The sequence below is a fragment of the Hemiscyllium ocellatum genome, chromosome 5, assembly GCF_020745735.1.
Source record: "Hemiscyllium ocellatum isolate sHemOce1 chromosome 5, sHemOce1.pat.X.cur, whole genome shotgun sequence".
NCBI classification, from domain to species: Eukaryota; Metazoa; Chordata; class Chondrichthyes; order Orectolobiformes; family Hemiscylliidae; genus Hemiscyllium; species Hemiscyllium ocellatum.
In genome coordinates, this window is record NC_083405.1 from 32,521,277 (window position 1) to 32,538,786 (window position 17,510).

Consider the following 17,510-nt stretch of genomic DNA (forward strand, 5'->3'; position numbering starts at 1 on the left):
TTTCTAAGAAATGTTTAAAACAATAAGTAGTGATTTCATAGAAATGAGAAATTATTGAAGAAACTGTGAAAATAAAAGCTATGCAAGAGAATATTTAATAGATTCAAAGAGAGGTAGTTAAATGTGGCAAAATTGGCAATGTGATGTAGGCTGCAATGGGCCAAAAATTTAGAAGCAGAAGAAATCACCAGATGCGCCTATTTGACGGTTGCCATGCATCCACAGAAGATTCCTATATAACACAGCTGTGTTGAGCATCACTGGACCAGATGCTGATAGTGGGGTAACTTTTTTAAACTTATGCATTCAATCTACAAGTGCCATTCTTGAGCTTCCTACTTGGTATTTTAATCTTTGCACAGTGCCCACTCTGACCTTTTAGGTTTTGATCTTTTGCTGACCTCCAATGAGAACACTTGAATTGAATGAGATTGACAACATCAGCTGTCCAAGAGGAGTTTGGGTCCAGGATGACTTGCTTGAAGACTAGTTTTGGGTAGTCTGCAACTAGATGTATGGCATTAGGGCTGACAGTGAATGAAGGAATGGTGTGAGAGCAGACAATCCTGAATGAGGATTATAGCATTTCTCTAATAAGACGAATGCTGATTGTTAGGTTACTTCTCAGAATTTCCATATGTCTGTGTGAAGATATACTTGGGAATGTTTTTGAAATATGCACTCTGGGTGAACTATTTGTTTCTATTTGTTGAACTAGGTAAAAATGCCCCTGTCTGTTTTACCACCTGCAACCTGACAACTGGAGAATATCTGTTGTCATCCTCAGTCCCTTGAGATGAGTTGATCTGTGGCAGGTTTCATGATTTGTCCTTCAGTGATTCAGCAAGTCAAACCTGGAGCCAGAAATCTTTGGGCAAAGAGAGCAAGGCTCCTGTTGAGAAGATTGGTTCTATGCATTATTTGCTCTTTCCTTGTTTCTCTGCATAAGGACTCATATTGTCAGTTTCTGACAATGTTGCAACTTGTTGGATGAAGAAATCCCACATATCAATATGGTCTCTTTTCAGTGCAGTCTTGCAAGTGTTGGTAAAATGATTTTTCTATGCGCCTTGTGATGAAGTGCCATCCTTGTGCTCTGGAAACAAGCTGTGCCATGGAAGCCATTATTTGCTTGGTGGGTGTGGCATCCAACCAGTGGAACTGATTTCATGTGGTTATGATGCCGGTGAAATTGGCTTCCGGATGCTAGAGTCTGTTCTCCTGTCTTCCCACTTGATTGAATCTCCTGCAACAACCCAGCTGGTGAAAATTCTTCACCAGTGTCTTCAGTAGGTGACCTGAGGTCACTGCCGATTAGAAGAGTGGTGACAATTGCCTTATAGGTGAAATCTTTTATTGTCTTATGGAGACCCTGTCAAAATTTTTGGAAGGCTGCAGTGATGCATCTGATTTTTTTCGCTGCATCTCTGTTTTGAAGGTGCCATTATAGCACGTGAGCCATCTTCTCCCTACTGGGCCATGATTTTTCCCTTTTGGTGCTTTTAAAGTATGAAGCTTACACAAACCGTGCACTTCCCACTCTCTTTACCCCACCCAGTGCTAACCTCATCTGCAATTCTGAAAATCTGACTTTGAAACTCTTCATCCTTTTTCTCCTTGCAATTTACCTGTTTGACCAGGCTTTTTGTGATGTAAATCTCATACTCTAACCTTTTTTTGGATCAGTTTGCATGGTTGTCTTGCACTGGAGGTTCATTTTTGATAAATGTGAGTTGCTGCAATGTAGAAAGGCAAATTGGGCCAGTACTTGTATACTTAATATGAAGGTCCTGGGAGTGTTGCTGAACAAAGAGACAGGTGTGGCATGGTGGCTCAGTGGTTAGCACTGCTGCCTCACAGGGTCCCAGGTTTGATTCCAGCCTTGGGCGACTGTCTGTGTGGAGTTTGCACATTCTCCCCGGGTTTTCTCTGGTTGCTCTGGTTTCCTCCCACAGTCAAAAGATGTGCAGGTCAGGTGAATTTGCCATGTTAAATTGCCCGTAGTGTTAGGTGCATTAGTCAGAGGGAAATGGGTCTGGGTGGGTTACTCTTCGGAGGGTCTGTGTGGACTTGTTGGGCCAAAGGGCCTGTTTCCACACTGTAGGGAATCTTTAAAAGAGAGCTTGGAGTGTGGATTCATAGTTACTTGTAAGTGAAGAAGGTGTTTGGTGTGCATTGAGTATTGGAGTTGGGAGGTCATGTTGTGACCATACAGGACATTGGCTAGGCCACTTTTGGAATATTGTTGCAATTCAGATCTCTCTGCTGTAGGAAGGATGTTGTAAAACTTGAAAGGATGCAGAAAAGATTTACAATGATAGGTTTGGAGGGTTTGAGCTATATGGAAAGGCTGAATAGGCTGGGGCTGTTTTCCCTGGAGCGGTGGACCTTACAAAGGTTTATAAAATCATGAGGGGCATGGTTAGAATAAATAGACAAGGTCTTTTCCCTTGGGTGGGGCTGTCCAGAACTAATGGGCAAACGTTTAGGGTGAGAGGGGAAAGATCTAATAGAGACCTAATGGGCAACCTTTTCATGCAGAGTGTGGTGCGTGTATGGAATGAACTGCCAAAGGAAGTGGTGGAGGCTGGTACAATTACAGCATTTAAAAAGCATCTGGATGGGTATATGAAGGGGAGGATTTAGAGAGATATGGGCCAAGTGCTGGCAAATGGGATTGGATTAGTTTCGGATATGTGGTCAGCGTGGACTCATCAGACCGAAGGGTCTGTTTCTGTGCTGTACATCTCGCGACTCCACAACTATGACTCCTGGAATCACCATGGCACTATACAAATGCAAGTTGTATTTGTCAAATCTCTCCAGTAGATGGCGACCTAATCACTTCTACAGAATAATGGAAGACAAAGTCAAAAGAATCTAAATTTATTGCTTCCTGTTAGAACCATTTAACTAATGTACATAACTATCAATAAAATGTAATAAATATAATCAATTTTGTAAACCCTTGAGCATGCTAACCTAAAAACCAAACTTTTGTCCAGTACTACTGGTGAGTAATTTTGTACTTTTTCTGAGGTCTTCCCAAATTTTCTCTATTGCAGGTTTTCATTGGGTTATGTTCTAAGCAGAATCTTAAAGATGGGTTGTCTGCATACAATCTCCTGTCATCTGGACCGTAACAAAAATGTTTTTACTTTTTGACAATCGTCACTTTTAAAAAATGTAATGACCTATTATTGAATTAGTAATTAGGTTGAAATCAAAAGAAAAATATCATCTTAACAGAGGTAGTGGTTTTTTTTTTCTTTCACAAACTCATTAACTCCAGTGATAAATTTATTGGAACAAAGTTCTGTTTCCACAATATTTTTAATTTAGATATGCTTTAAATTTAGGACCATTACACTTAAAGATGCAGTGTTGTTTAGTGAGTGATATTAATGTTGATGATCTTAATAAAAGATGATCTTAATAAGAATTGCTTGGGTTAAATGTAGTGACCAGTGTTGCAGTAGTGTAACACCTGATTCATTTCACGAAAAGATGAAACAAATCAGTTTGCAGTGACACTTCCATGCATCTTGGAACACAAATTTTTGCCATTTTATATAAATAAATTAGATGTCAACATAGGAGGTACAGTTAGAATATTTGCAGATGACACCAAAATTGGAGATGTAGTGGACAGCGAAGAAGGTTACCTCTGATTGCAACGGGATCTTGATCAGATGGGCCAGTGGGCTGAGGAGTGGCAAATGGAGTTTAATTGAGATAAATGCGAGGTGCTGCATTTTGGGAAAGCGAATGTTAGCAGGACTTATACACTTAATGGTAAGGACCTGGGAGAGTATTGCTGAGCAAAGAGACCTTGGAGTGTAGATTCATAGCTCCTTGAAAGTGGAGTTACTGGTAAATAGGATAGTGAAGAAGGTATTTTGGTATGCTTTCCTTTATTGGTCTTGAGTATTGAGTACAAGATTTGGGAGGTCATGTTGCGGCTGTACAGGACATTGGTTAGGTCACTTTTAGCAAGTTGTGTGCAATTATGGTCTCCTTCCTATTGGAAGGATGTTGTGAAACTTGAAAGGGTTCAGAAAAGATTTACAAAGATGTTAGAGGGTAGGAGGGTTTGAGCTATAGGCAGAGACTGAATCGGCTAGGACTGTTTTACCTGAAGTATTGGAGGCTGAAGGGTGACCTTACAGAGGTTTACAAAATCATGAGGGGCATGGATAGGGTAAATAGACACAGTTTTTTTTTACCCTGGGGTGGGGAGTCTAGAACTAGAGCGCATAGGTTTAGAGTGAGAGGGGAAAAATATAAAAGACACATATGGAGGGTGGTGCATGTATGGAATGAGCTGCCAGGGGAAGTGGTGGAGGCTGGTACAATTGCAACATTTGAAACTCATCTGGATGTTTATATGAATAGGAAGGGTTTTGGAGGTAAATGGGACTGGATTGGGTTGGGATATCTGGTTGGTAGAGAGTTGGACCGAAGTGTCTGTTTCTGTGCTGTACATCTCTGTGATTCTGTGACTCTAAGACCATCTCTCTCTACCACATCTGTTTTAAAAAAAAATTTATCCCAACACTGGCAAAAAGTCTGAGCTGGAGACTCTGCGAGAAGCACTTTGACACATAGGAGCAAAATACCAGCAAATCTTCGCCCTTGAGTGCAGTCTCTCACTAGACGAAAGCACAAGATGAGTGAAAATTGAGATTTCACAGTGTATACAGGACTTCTTTCTCGCTCAGCAGGTGAGAAATGCAGCATGAAATGCAATTTTGCTAACTGGATAATGAGTTAGACGGCTGGGAAAATAAAAAATTAGAGCGGATCTTGATAAAAGTGATTGCAATATAGCAAGAATCGTGATTAGAGTTGAGAGTAACAAATGGAACAAATTGAAGTAGTAAATTGAAATTGAGCAAATAAATGTGGAAGTAAAAAAGGCAAGCAGGAAGAAAATCCTGCATAGCTAAAACACAGTGAAACATTCAGAAGTCTATTAAGATTAATCGAATGTTCTAACAGAAACATACTCCACATAGCTGAAAAGAAGGAAGCTAATTGTAGGACACAGCATGTTCATTGAAGTTAAGGCAATTTGAATAAATTGAAAAGCCAATTATAAGTAAAGATGCAGAGTTGCCATAGTCTGAGGACTATAGCATTGCTCTCTTCTAGAGGTGGTGAGTTTAACCTGAGGGTCATTGCGCCTCTCCTTTCCTTGAATACTAAAGGAGAGGACAAAGGGGAACACGATGAGTTTGGGGAAAATGTATTCTTCATAAAAAAGGAAAATACAAAAATTGAAAAATCATTTACATTGCTTCAAGTTTCAAACAAAAGATATGAACTAGACAATGTCATTAGGAACAAAACATACAGTTGAGTAGAAAGGGGGCAAGCTGTTGACAGACTTGCTAAGCTTAAAGATTGAGCCTCATGTACGAACTTCAGAAGTACTCATGAGAAGAAGCTGTTCTTGTACGTGTAGAACTGAAGATGTGTCGCTGGTTAAAGCGCAGCAGGTCAGGCAGCATCCAAGGAACAGGAAATTCAACGTTTCGGGCACAAGTCCTTCATCAGGAATGAGGAAAGTGTGCCAGGCAGGCTAAGATAAAAGGTAGGGATGAGGGACTTGGGGGAGGGGCGATGGAGATGTGATAGGTGGAAAGAGGTCAAGGTGAGGGTGATAGGCCGGAGTTGGGTGGGGGCGGAAAGGTCAGGAAGTAAATTGCAGGTTAGGAGGGCGGTGCTGAGTTCGAGGGATTCGACTGAGAAAAGGTGGGGGGAGGGGGTATGAGGAAACTGGAGAAATCTGAGTTCATCCCTTGTGGTTGAAGGGTTCCCAGGCGGAAGATGAGGCGCTCTTCCTCCAACCGTCGTGTTGTTATGTTCTGGCGATGGAGGAGTCCAAGGACCTGCATGTCCTCGGTGGAGTGGGAGGGAGAGTTAGTGTTGAGCCACGGGGTGGTTGGGTTGGTTGGTCCGGGTGTCCCAGAGGTGTTCCCTGAAGCGTTCCGCAAGTAGGCGGCCCATCTCCCCAATATAGAGGAGGCCACATCGGGTGAAGTGGATGCAATAGATGATGTGTGTGGAGGTGCAGGTGAATTTGTGGCGGATATGGAAGGATCCCTTGGGGCCTTGGAGAGAGGTAAGGGAGGAGCTGTGGGCGCAAGTTTTGCATTTCCTGCGGTTGCAGGGGAAGGTGCCGGGAGTACACCTCCTCCCACCCTGCCCCCTGTAAAAACGCCATGCCATATTCCCAATTCCTTCGTCTCCGCTGCATCTGCTCCCAGGAGGACCAGTTCCAATACCGTACAGCCCAGATGGCCGCCTCCTTCAAAGACCGCAGATTTCCCCCCCCAGACGTGATCGTCGATGCCCTCCACTGCATCTCCTCCACTTCCCGCTCCTCCGCCCTTGAGCCCCGCCCCTCCAACCGCCACCAGGACAGAACCCCTCTGGTTCTCACCTACCACCCCACCAACCTCCGTACACAGCGTATCATCCGCCGTCATTTCCGCCACCTCCAAACGGACCCCACCACCAGGGATATATTTCCCTCCCCTCCCCTACCAGCGTTCCGCAAAGACCACTCCCTTCGTGACTCCCTCGTCAGGTCCACACCCCCCCACCAACCCAACCTCCACTCCCGGCACCTTCCCCTGCAACCGCAGGAAATGCAAAACTTGCACCCACACCTCCTCCCTTACTTCTCTCCAAGGCCCCAAGGGATCCTTCCATATCCGCCACAAATTCACCTGCACCTCCACACACATCATCTATTGCATCCGCTGCACCCGATGTGGCCGCCTCTATATTGGGGAGACGGGCCGCCTACTTGCGGAACGCTTCAGGGAACACCTCTGGGACTCCCGGACTGACCAACCCAACCACCCCGTGGCTCAACACTTTAACTCTCCCTCCCACTCCACTGAAGACATGCAGGTCCTTGGACTCTTCCATCGCCAGAACATAACAACACGACGGCTGGAGGAGGAGCGCCTCATCTTCCGCCTGGGAACCCTCCAACCACAAGGGATGAACTCAGATTTCTCCAGTTTCCTCATTTCCCCTCCCCCCACCTTGTCTCAGTCGAATCCCTCGAACTCAGCACCGCCGTCCTAACTGCAATTTTCTTCCTGACCTCTCCGCCCCCACCCCCACTCCGGCCTATCACCCTCACCTTGACCTCTTTCCACCAATCACATCTCCATCGCCCCTCCCCCAAGTCCCTCCTCCCTACCTTTTATCTTAGCCTGCCTGGCACACTCTCCTCATTCCTGATGAAGGGCTTGTGCCCGAAATGTCAATTTTCCTGTTCCTTGGATGCTGCCTGACCTGCTGCGCTTTAACCAGCAACACATTTTCAGCTCTGATCTCCAGCATCTGCAGACCTCACTTTTTACTTGTACATGTAGAATGCTAATGTGCACTTAATTTCTAATAAAGTGACACTTATTATTTCTAGATATCTAAAGGTAGATGGAACAAAACTGCTTAATATCAGGGATAGTAAAGGTACTGGAATACAGTGGGTCAGTGGTTCGCACTGCTGCCTCATGATGCCAGGAACTTGATTGATTTGGGTGCCTGTCTGTGTGGAGTTTACACATTGTCCTCTATCTGCATGGCATGTGGGTTTCCAATTTCCTCTCACAGTCCAAAGGTGTGCAGGTTAGTTGGATTGGTCATGCTAAATTGTGCATAATGTCCAGGGATGAGGTGATAGTGAGGACTGCAGATGCTGGAGTGTCAGAGTGGTTAGAGTGCAGTGCTGGAAAAAGCACAGCAGGTCAGGAAGCATCTGAGGAGCAGGAGAGTCGACGTTTTGGGCAGAACCCCCAGATCCAGGGATGTGCAGGCTCGACGGATTAGCCTTGGGAAATGCAGGATTATAGGGATAGGGTAGAGATGGGATGCTCTTAAGCAGGTCATTGTGGACTGAAATGGTCTGTTTCTACACTGAAGGGATTCTGTGTACTAAAAATGACCAAGCATTTCGGGGGAAAAAAAGCAGCATTCAATGTGGCTTCAACAAAGTTGAATCATGCTTAATTAACTTGATAAAATTCCTTAAACAGATAGGGAGGTAGAGAGTGGTTATGGAGATTAAAAGAAAATAGAAAGCACTGTTCCAAAAGGATTAATGCTGGTTTCTAGTGTTCATATTTTTCATTAATGATTTGAACTTGGAAGTAAGAAATTAAATGCAAGATATCTATAATCACCTGTTTATGGCCTCTTTAAGGGTAGTCATGTTACAGGGCACAACTTTATCACAGGTGAGATTCAATTTGGCATTCACACAGTAAACCAATTCTTTCTTTTTGAATTGCTTCAGTCCAGTCCCTTGGTATTTTATCAACTTATGTATAAATGTTGTGCTATAAGCCTGGTGAATGGGCTTGCAATGTGTTAAGTCTCACTGAATGTGTTAATTCTCAATCACTGCAGAACTAGCATTCTTAGACTCCAACTGATACTCTTTGGTATGGGGCTAGGCCCTTAGCCTTCTGCCATTCTTGCAAATTCTGTTATGTGCATTCAGCTGAAATCTGGTCATCTCTTTATCCAAGTGCCCAAGTTGTCAATGGTCTTCTGTCAGACCATGATTAGCATTAATAGACAATACACTGAGCATTTGCAGCATCCAATGAAGTTCAGTTTTTTTTCTTTTTCAATTATTATTTTTAACCTTCTAAATGATGAGGTTTTAACTCCTTGACATTTGGCTCAGTGTATGTTCACAGAATGGGAATCTGTATGCCATTTAAATCTTCTCCAGCTGATTTGGAAATGCAACAGGGTAGATTGAAGTTATTAGCCACCTGTGAATCACTAACTGAAGCATAAAACCAACTCCCAGTTGGAAAAACATTCTAAGCAAGTGTTAACCATAGCAGTTCTTTCCAAGAAATGAGTGTTATCATGTTTGGATACATAGGCATACACTCCATGTGGCTAAAATATGCCATTTTCCCAAATTATTTCTGACAGACTTAAGACTTGCAAAATCTATGACCACATGCATAAATAATTAATAGACTGAGTTGCAATGTTGTTTTATTGTGATCGCCCAGTTCTCCCATACATAACGTTGATTATACTTGCACAAGTGCAAAATATTGTAGATACTGGAAATATTAATTAAAACAAACCATCCTGGACGAACTCTGGTCAGGCAGCATTTGTGAAGAGAAACCGTGTTATGTATTGATAATTTTGTTCTTTTCATAGATGCAACCTGACAGTTGGATATTAATATTTTGATTTTGGAAAAAATACATTTCTCACTGTTCAACGTGTCCTTAGTAGTACTTCCTAAATGTTTGCCCACTGTAACTCCATATTAAGATTTGAAAATTGTCACAACCCCTCAGAACTAAGAGAGCAAATAATGAGGGTGAGAGAGAGCAGGAGCCTTTTTTAAAAGTGAGATCACAGCTGTTATAACTTGGTCAGAGCTCCACAGTGGTCATTGCTGCCTTCGGGCTTGGAGCTCCTATTTCAGCCCATGACCCCACATAGGATTCTGGCACCAATTTGAGAAGCCCTGTCCTTTGAGATGCCAATGAGAGGGCTTAACAATACATTATATGGTTTGTCCTGATGATCTGTAAAAGATACAGCTGGCTTTGTAATCGTTTTGATAATTTGCAATGTCTCCATCTATCTGAACTCTTCCAGATTGACTGACAACTGATTTTGTTTTTGTTAAACAAAAGCATGTCCTAATAATTAGCCTTCACAATGGGGTAGCATAAAGCCCTAGGTAATCTATGCTCATTTACTCTTAACATAAAATCACTCTGCTAATCCTGTGTTCTTGTGATCAGATTTGCTGCAATGCACCCTTTCACTAGATGTTCAAGAGCATGTCCCCGTTGTTTATTCTGGCAAGATAGCACTGATGGGAGAAAGTGAGAACTGCAGATGCTGGAGATTAGAGTCGAGAGTGGAAAAGCACAGCAGGTCAGGCAGCATCCAAGGAGCAGGAGAGTCGACGTTTGGGGCACAAGCCCTTCATCAGGAAAGTAGCACTGATGTGGCAGTGGCTGAGGGAGTGATGAGTAATACAAGCTGGCATCTGAAGAATAATAAAGAAGTGGCTTAAGATAATAGATTGTGAACCTGCCATGAGCTTCAAATAATAGTTTCTGTTTAAAGATTGCACTGATTACTGCTGTTAGATTGTGACAGATGCTGAGTTTGATACTTTTGTTTACCTATTATGTTTACAATCATAAATTTGATTCCTTTCATTGAAATTGTGTTAGTTCCATTATGAACTGTTTCATTATGACCGACTGCAGTGAGATTGGAAATTAAATAAAATTGCATTTGTATCAAAGCATGAATCAAAATGCTGAATACTGAAAATGTGTGAAAAATATCAAGGATTGAACGGGTGTTTTGCGTTTCAAAAAAAAGTGGTTGTGTGGGAGTCTGAAACACCTGATTGTATCAGTGGGTAGCAGCAGAAATGGTGTGGGTGATTAGGTAAACAGCTGTGGTTTTGTGTACTAAGCATTTTGGACTGGCATAACTTTATGCACATTAAATTCTCCTTGGCAAAATACTGAAAGGTGAACATAACACTGTTTCATTATCAAAACCAATTCTACATTCTTTTTCTCCATTTAACAAATAAAGTGAAAATTTGCTTTATTTCCACCCTCTTCCTTCCAGATTAGCCAAGTGGTTATCAGCAATTTCGATTAGATTCCCTACAGTATGGAAACAGACCCTTCGGCCCAACAAGTCCACACCGACCCTCCGAAGAACAACCCACCCAGACCCATTCCCCATATTTGCCCCTGACTAATGTTCCTGACACTATGGGCAATTTAGCTTGGCCAATTCATCTAACCTGCACATCTTTGGATTGTAGGAGGAAACCAGAGCACCTGGAGGAAATCCACGCAGACATAAGGAGAATGTGCAAACTCCACACAGAGTCACCCGAGGCAGGGATTGAACCTGAGTCCCTGGTGCTGTGAGGCAGAAGTGCTAACCACAGAGCCACTGTGCCATCCAAAAAAAAACACACCTGCTTCACAAATTTATTTTGTGAAAAAGATGTGTGTTTTTTTTCTGCTGCTTATTACCTTATGTGTGCCTTTTTAAAAATAATTCCCCTATGTTCTTGCATAAAGTAGTACTGTTGCTAATTTTCGCATCTGGAAACTGGCATCCACCCTCCTAATATAGAAACATAGAAGGTAGGAGCAGAAGGAGGTCATTGACCCTTTGAGCCTATTCCCCATTCATCATGATCATGGCTGATCCTCCAACTCAATAGCCTGATGCTGCTTTCTCTGCATAGCATAGAACATAGAACATTACAGCGCAGTACAGGCCCTTCGGCCCTCCATGTTGTGCCGACCTGTGAAACTGATCTGAAGCCTATGTGTTCTGCTCCATTCCATTTTCATCCATATGTCTGTCCAATGACCATTTAAATGCCCTTAAAGTTGGCGAGTCTACTACTGTTGCAGGCAGTGTATTCCTCACCCCTACTACTGAGTGAAGAAACTACCTCTGATGTCTGTCTTATAACAATCACCCCTCAACTTAACGCTATGTCCCATCGTGCTAGCCATCACCATCCAACGAAAAAGGCTCTCACTCTCCACCCTATCTAACCCTCTATCTTACGTCTCAATTAAGTCAGCTGTCAATCTTCTTACCTCCAATGAAAATAGCCTCGAGTCCATCAGCCTTTCCTCGTAAGACCTTCCCTCCATACCAGACAACATCCTAGTAAATCTCCTCTGAATGCTTTCCAAAGCTTCCACTTCCTTCCTATAATGTGGTGACCAGAACTGTACGTAGTACTCCAAGTGCGGCTGCACCAGAATTTTGTACAGCTGCAGCATGATCTCTTGGTTCCGAAACTCAATCCCTCTCCCAATAAAAGCTAGCACAGTGCATGCCGCCTTAACAACCCTATCAAACTGGGTGGCAACTTTCTATGTACCTGGACACCGAGATCTCTCTGCTCATCTACACTACCAAGAATCTTACCACTAGCCTAGTACTATGCATTCCTGTTGTCCCTTCCAAAGGGAATCACCTCTCACTTTCCCCTGCATTAAATTTCATTTGTCACCTCTCAGCCCAGTCCTTTTGGCACGATCCACAACTCTACCAAACTTAGTGTCATCTACAAATTTACTAACCCATCCTTCTATGCCCTCATCTAGGTCATTAATAAAAATGACAAACAGCAGTGGACCCAAACAGATCCTAGCGGTGCACCATTAGTAACTGAACTCCATCAGCCACCACCCTCTTCTTTCAGCTAACCAATCTCTGATCCAAACTGCTAAATCACCCTCAATCCCATGCCAATACTATTGTGCAATAGCCTACTATGGGGAACCTCATCAGATGCCTTAATGGAATTCATGTACACCACATCAACAGCTTTACCCTCTTCCACCTGTTTGGTCACCTTCTCAAAGCTTTTTCGGCAGCAGTTGCAATGGGAGAGAAGACAGTGAGGACCAGGGGCTTGATGGGAAGGTAAATTTTAAAGTATAAAAACTTACCTCTGGTGTAGGCAGAATGCACACCAAACACTGACAGGAGCAGAGGCTTTATATTTGGGCGATTGCTTTACTGGAAACCCTACATGGGTCACATCTCCCACCCATCGTCCTCTAACCAAAAAAGGTTCTGTGCATCGGATTGGTAAGGTGACTAGTTTTTTTTTAAATAGGAATTTAGAATAGTGGGAATGGAAGTTCGGGCAGTTGGATGTCCCTCCTGCAGAATGTGGGAGGTAAGGGTCACCAGTAGTGTCCCCGCTGACTGCATCTGCAAGGAGTGCACCCAACTCCAGCTCCTTGAAAATGCATTCGAGCGCTGGAGCTGGATGAACTTTGGATCATTCGGGAAGGAGAGGGGTTATTGAGAGGAGTTACAGGGAGGTAGTCATGCCACAGGTTCAAGAAGAAGGTTGATGGTTACCATCTGGACAGAAAAGGAAAAAAAAACAGGCAGGCAGTGCAGGGAACCCCTGTGGCCGTTCACCTCAACAACAAGTATACAGTTTGGATACTGTTAGCGGGGGGAAGGGGGGATAACTTATCAGGGGTAAGCAATGGGGCCCAGGTCTCTGGCACAGAGTCTGCCCTTGTTGCTCAGAAGGGAAGAGGAGCAGAGCGTTAGTCATTGGGGACTACTACATAGTTATGGGGACAGATAGGAGGTTCTTTGGGGGCGAGAGAGACTCCTGGTTGGTGTGTTGCCTCCCAGGTGCCAGGGTCATGATTTCTCTGACCGTGTTGTCAGAATCGTTTTGTGGAAGGGGGAGCAGCCCACAAGTCAAGGTCCACATAGGCACCAATGACATAGGTAGGAAGCGAGATGGGGATTTAAGGCAGACATTCAGGGAGCTAAGGTAGAAGTTTAGGCTAAAACAAAGTTGTTATCTCTGGTGTTTTGCCTGCGCCACAAGCTCGCGAGGTGAGGAATAGGGAGAGAATAGGGGGATTTCAACATGCAGGTAGACTGGGAGAATCAGGATGGTATTGGACCTCATGAAAGAGACTTCTTGGAGTGCCTCCGAGATGGATTCTTAAAAAAGTTGGTGCTGGAGCCTACCAGGGAGAAGGCAATTCTGGATCTGGTATTGTGCAATGAACCAGAATTGATCAGGGACCTCGAAGTGAAGGAGCCATTGGGAAGTAGTGACCATAATACAATAAGCTTCAATCTGCCATTTGAGAGGGAGAGGGTACAATCGCAAGTGACAATATTTCTGTTGAATAAAGGGAACTGTGGAGCTATGAGGGAGGAGCTGGCCAAAGTTCAGTGGTGCAATACCTTAGCAGGGATGACAGTGGAGGAACAATGGCAGATATTTCTGTGTATAATGCAGGAGATGCAGGGTCAGTTCATTCCAAAAAGGAAGAAAGATCCTAGGAGGAGGCATGGGTGGCCGTGGCTGACCAGGGAAGTTAAGAAACATGCAGTTAAAAGAGAAAAAGTCTAACATAGCAAAGATAAGTGGGAAAATGGAGGACTGGAAAGCTTTTAAAGAACAACAGAGGATTACTAAGAAGGAAATACGCAGAGAAAAAATGAGGTATGAAGGTAAACTGGCCAAAAATATAAAGGAAGATTGTAAAAGCTTTTTTTAGATATGTGAAAGGCAAAAGAATGGTTAAGACTAAAATTGGGCCCTTGAAGACAAACCGGGAAATATATTACGGCGAACAAAGAAATGGCAGAAGAATTAAATGGGTACTTCAGATCTGTATTCACTGGGGAAGACACAAGCAATCTCCCTGAGGTAACAGTGGCTGAAGGACCTGGACTTAAAGGAATTTATATTTGCCAGGAATTGGTGTTGGAGAGACTGTTAGGTCTGAAGGTTGATAAGTCCCCAGGGCCTGATGGTCTACATCCCAGGGTACTGAAGGAGGTGGCTTGAGAAATCGTGGATGTGTTGTAATTATTTTCCAGAGTTTGATAGATTTAGGATCAGTTCCTGCGGATTGGAGGGTGGATGATGTTGTCCCACTTTTTAAGAAAGATGGGAGAGAGAAAGCGGGAAATTATAGAGCAGTTAGTCTGACCTCAGTGGTGGGAAAGATGCTGGAGTCTATTATAAAGGATGAAATTACGACTCATCTGGATAGTAGTAACAGGATAGGTCAGAGTCAGCATGGATTTATGAAGGGGAAATCATGCTTGACTAATCTGGAATATTTTGAGGATGTAACTCTGAAGATGGACGTGGGAGATCCTGTAGATGTAGTGTTCCTGGACTTTCAGAAAGCTTTTGCTAAAGTCCCACGTAGGAGGTTAGTGAGCAAAATTAGGGCTCATGGTATTGGGGGCAAAGTACTAAGTTGGATTGAAAGTTGGTTGGCTGACAGGAAACAAAGAGTAGTGATAAACGGCTCCATTTCGGAATGGCAGGCAGTGACCAGTGGGGTACTGCAGGGATCAGGGCTGGGACCGCAGCTTTTTACAATATATATCAATGATATAGAAGATGGTATTAGTAATAATATTAGCAAATTTGCTGATGATACTAAGCTGGATGGCAGGGTGAAGTGTGAGGAGGATGTTAGGAGGTTACAGGGTGACCTGGACAGGTTAGGTGAGTGGTCAGATGCATGGCAGATGCAATTTAATGTGGATAAATGTATGATTATCCACTTTGGCAAGAGCAGGAAGGCAGATTACTACCTCAATGGATCAATTTAGGTAAAGGGGCAGTACAAAGAGATCTGGGTGTTCTTGTACACCAGTTAATGAAGGTAAGCATGCAGGTACAGCAGGTAGTGAAGAAGGCTAATAGCATGCTGGCCTTCATAACAGGAATTGAGTATAGAAGCAAAGAGGTACTTCTGCAGCTATACAGGGCCCTGGTGAGACCACACCTGGAGTATTGTGTGCAATTCTGGTCTCCAAATTTGAGGAAAGACATTCTGGCTATTGAGGGAGTGCAGCGTAGGTTCACGAGGTCAATTCCTGGAATGGCGGGACTACCTTATGCTGAAAGACTGGAGCAACTGGGCTTGTATACCCTTGGGTTTAGAAGACTGAGAGGGGATCTGATTGAGACATATAAGATTATTAAAGGATTGGACACTCTGGAGGTAGGAAGCATGTTTCCGCTGATGGGTGAGTGCTGAATCAGAGGACACAGCTTAAAAATATGGGGTAGACCATTTAGGACAGAGATGAGGAAAAAATTCTTCACCCAGAGAGTGGAGGCTGTGTGGAATGCTCTGCCCCAGAAGGCAGTGGAAACCCAGTCTCTGGATTCATTGAAGAAAGAGTTGGATAGAGCTCTCAAGAATAGTGGAATCAAGTGTTATGGAGATAAGGCAGGAACAGGATACTGATTAAGGATGATCAGCTATGATCATATTGAATGGTGTTGTAGGCTCGAAGGGCAGAATGGCCTACTTCTGCACCAATTGTCTGTTGTCTAAAACAGTTGAACATGTAGGTACAGGGATGGTGCAGGAGGGAGAGTTTTGGATTCCTAGATAATTGGGGTTCTTTCTGGGGTAGGTGGGGCCTCTACAAAACAGGATGGTCTTCACCTGAACTACAGGGGTACCAATATCCTGGGGGTGGAGGGGTAGAATTTGCTAATGCTCTGGGTGGGTTTAAACTAACTCATTTGGGGGATGGGAATCTAAGTTGTAGTTCCAGTATTCAGGAGGTTGAGAGTAGTGAAGTCAGACATAAGGTTGCAAGGTCACAAGAGGCACCGGCAAGCAAGAAGTTGGTTTGAAGTGTGTCTACTTCAACACCAGGAGCATTTGGAATCAGGTGGCTGAACTTGCAGTATGGGTTGGCACCTGGGATTTCAATGTGGTGGCCATTTGGGGCATATGGGTAAAGCAGGGATGGGAATGGTTGTTGCAGGTTCTGGGATTTAAATGCTTCATTAAGAATAGGAAAGATGGTAAAAGAGGAGGAGATGTAGCATTGTTGGTCAAGGACAGTATTACAGTGACAGAATAGACATTTGAGGACTGTCTACTGAGGTGTTATGGGCTGAGGTTAGAAACCGGAAAGGAGAGGTCACCCTTTTGGGAGTTTTCTACAGGTCTCCAAATAGTTCCTGGCCAAGTTCATTACCCAGTACCAAATCCAATGTGGCCTCACCCTTGTCTACATACTGTGTCAGGAAACCATCCTGCACACATTGGACAAAAAAAAATGACCCAACTAAAGTAATTGAACTTTAGAGTATTCCCAGTCAATATTTGGTAAGTTAAAGCCCCCCAATAACAACTGCACCGTCACTCTTACTATCCAGAATAATTTTTGCTATCCTTTCCTCTACATCTCTGAGATAGGTGAGCACTTTGGTGATAGTGACCACAATTCAGTTATATTTACTTTAGGAATGGAAAGGGATATGTATATACCTCGGGGCATAGCTGGGGGAAAGGCAGTTGTGATGCGATTAGGAAACATTTAGGATGGGGAAGGAAACTGCAGGAGATAGGCACAACTGAAATGTGGACCTTATTCACAGAACAGCTACTGCAGATCCTAGATACGTGTGTGTACCTGTCAGGCAGGGAGAAAGTTGTTGAGCGTGGGAGCTGTGGTTTACTAAGGAAGTTGAATCTGTTGTCAAGAGGAAGATGAAAGCTTACGTGAGGATGACATGTGAAGGCTCAGTTAGGGCGCTTGAGAGTTAGAAGTTAGCCAGCAGAGACCTGATGAAAGAACTAAGAAGAGCCAGGAGGGGACATGAGAAGTTGTTGGCGGATAGGATCAAGGAAAACCCGAAGGCCTTCTATAGGAATAAAAAAATGACTAGAGTATTATTAGGGCCAATCAAGGATAATAGTGGGAAATTGTATGTGGATTCAGACGAGATAAGGGAAATGATAAATGAACATTTTTCATCAGTATTCACACTAGAAAAAAACAATGTTGTCGAGGAGAATGCTGAGATACATGCTACTAGACTAGATGAGATTGAGGTTCACAAGGAGTTATTAGCAATTCTGGAAAGTGTGAAAATGAGTCCTCTGGGC

At 43.6% G+C, this 17,510-nt stretch overlaps 1 protein-coding gene across 3 annotated transcripts in view; it reads left to right on the plus strand.

The window, feature by feature from the left end:
• The window catches only part of azi2 (5-azacytidine induced 2), a 72,206-nt gene that overhangs the window by 14,145 nt on the left and 40,551 nt on the right, over positions 1 to 17,510 (plus strand). The gene's annotated exons all lie outside the window — the stretch shown is intronic.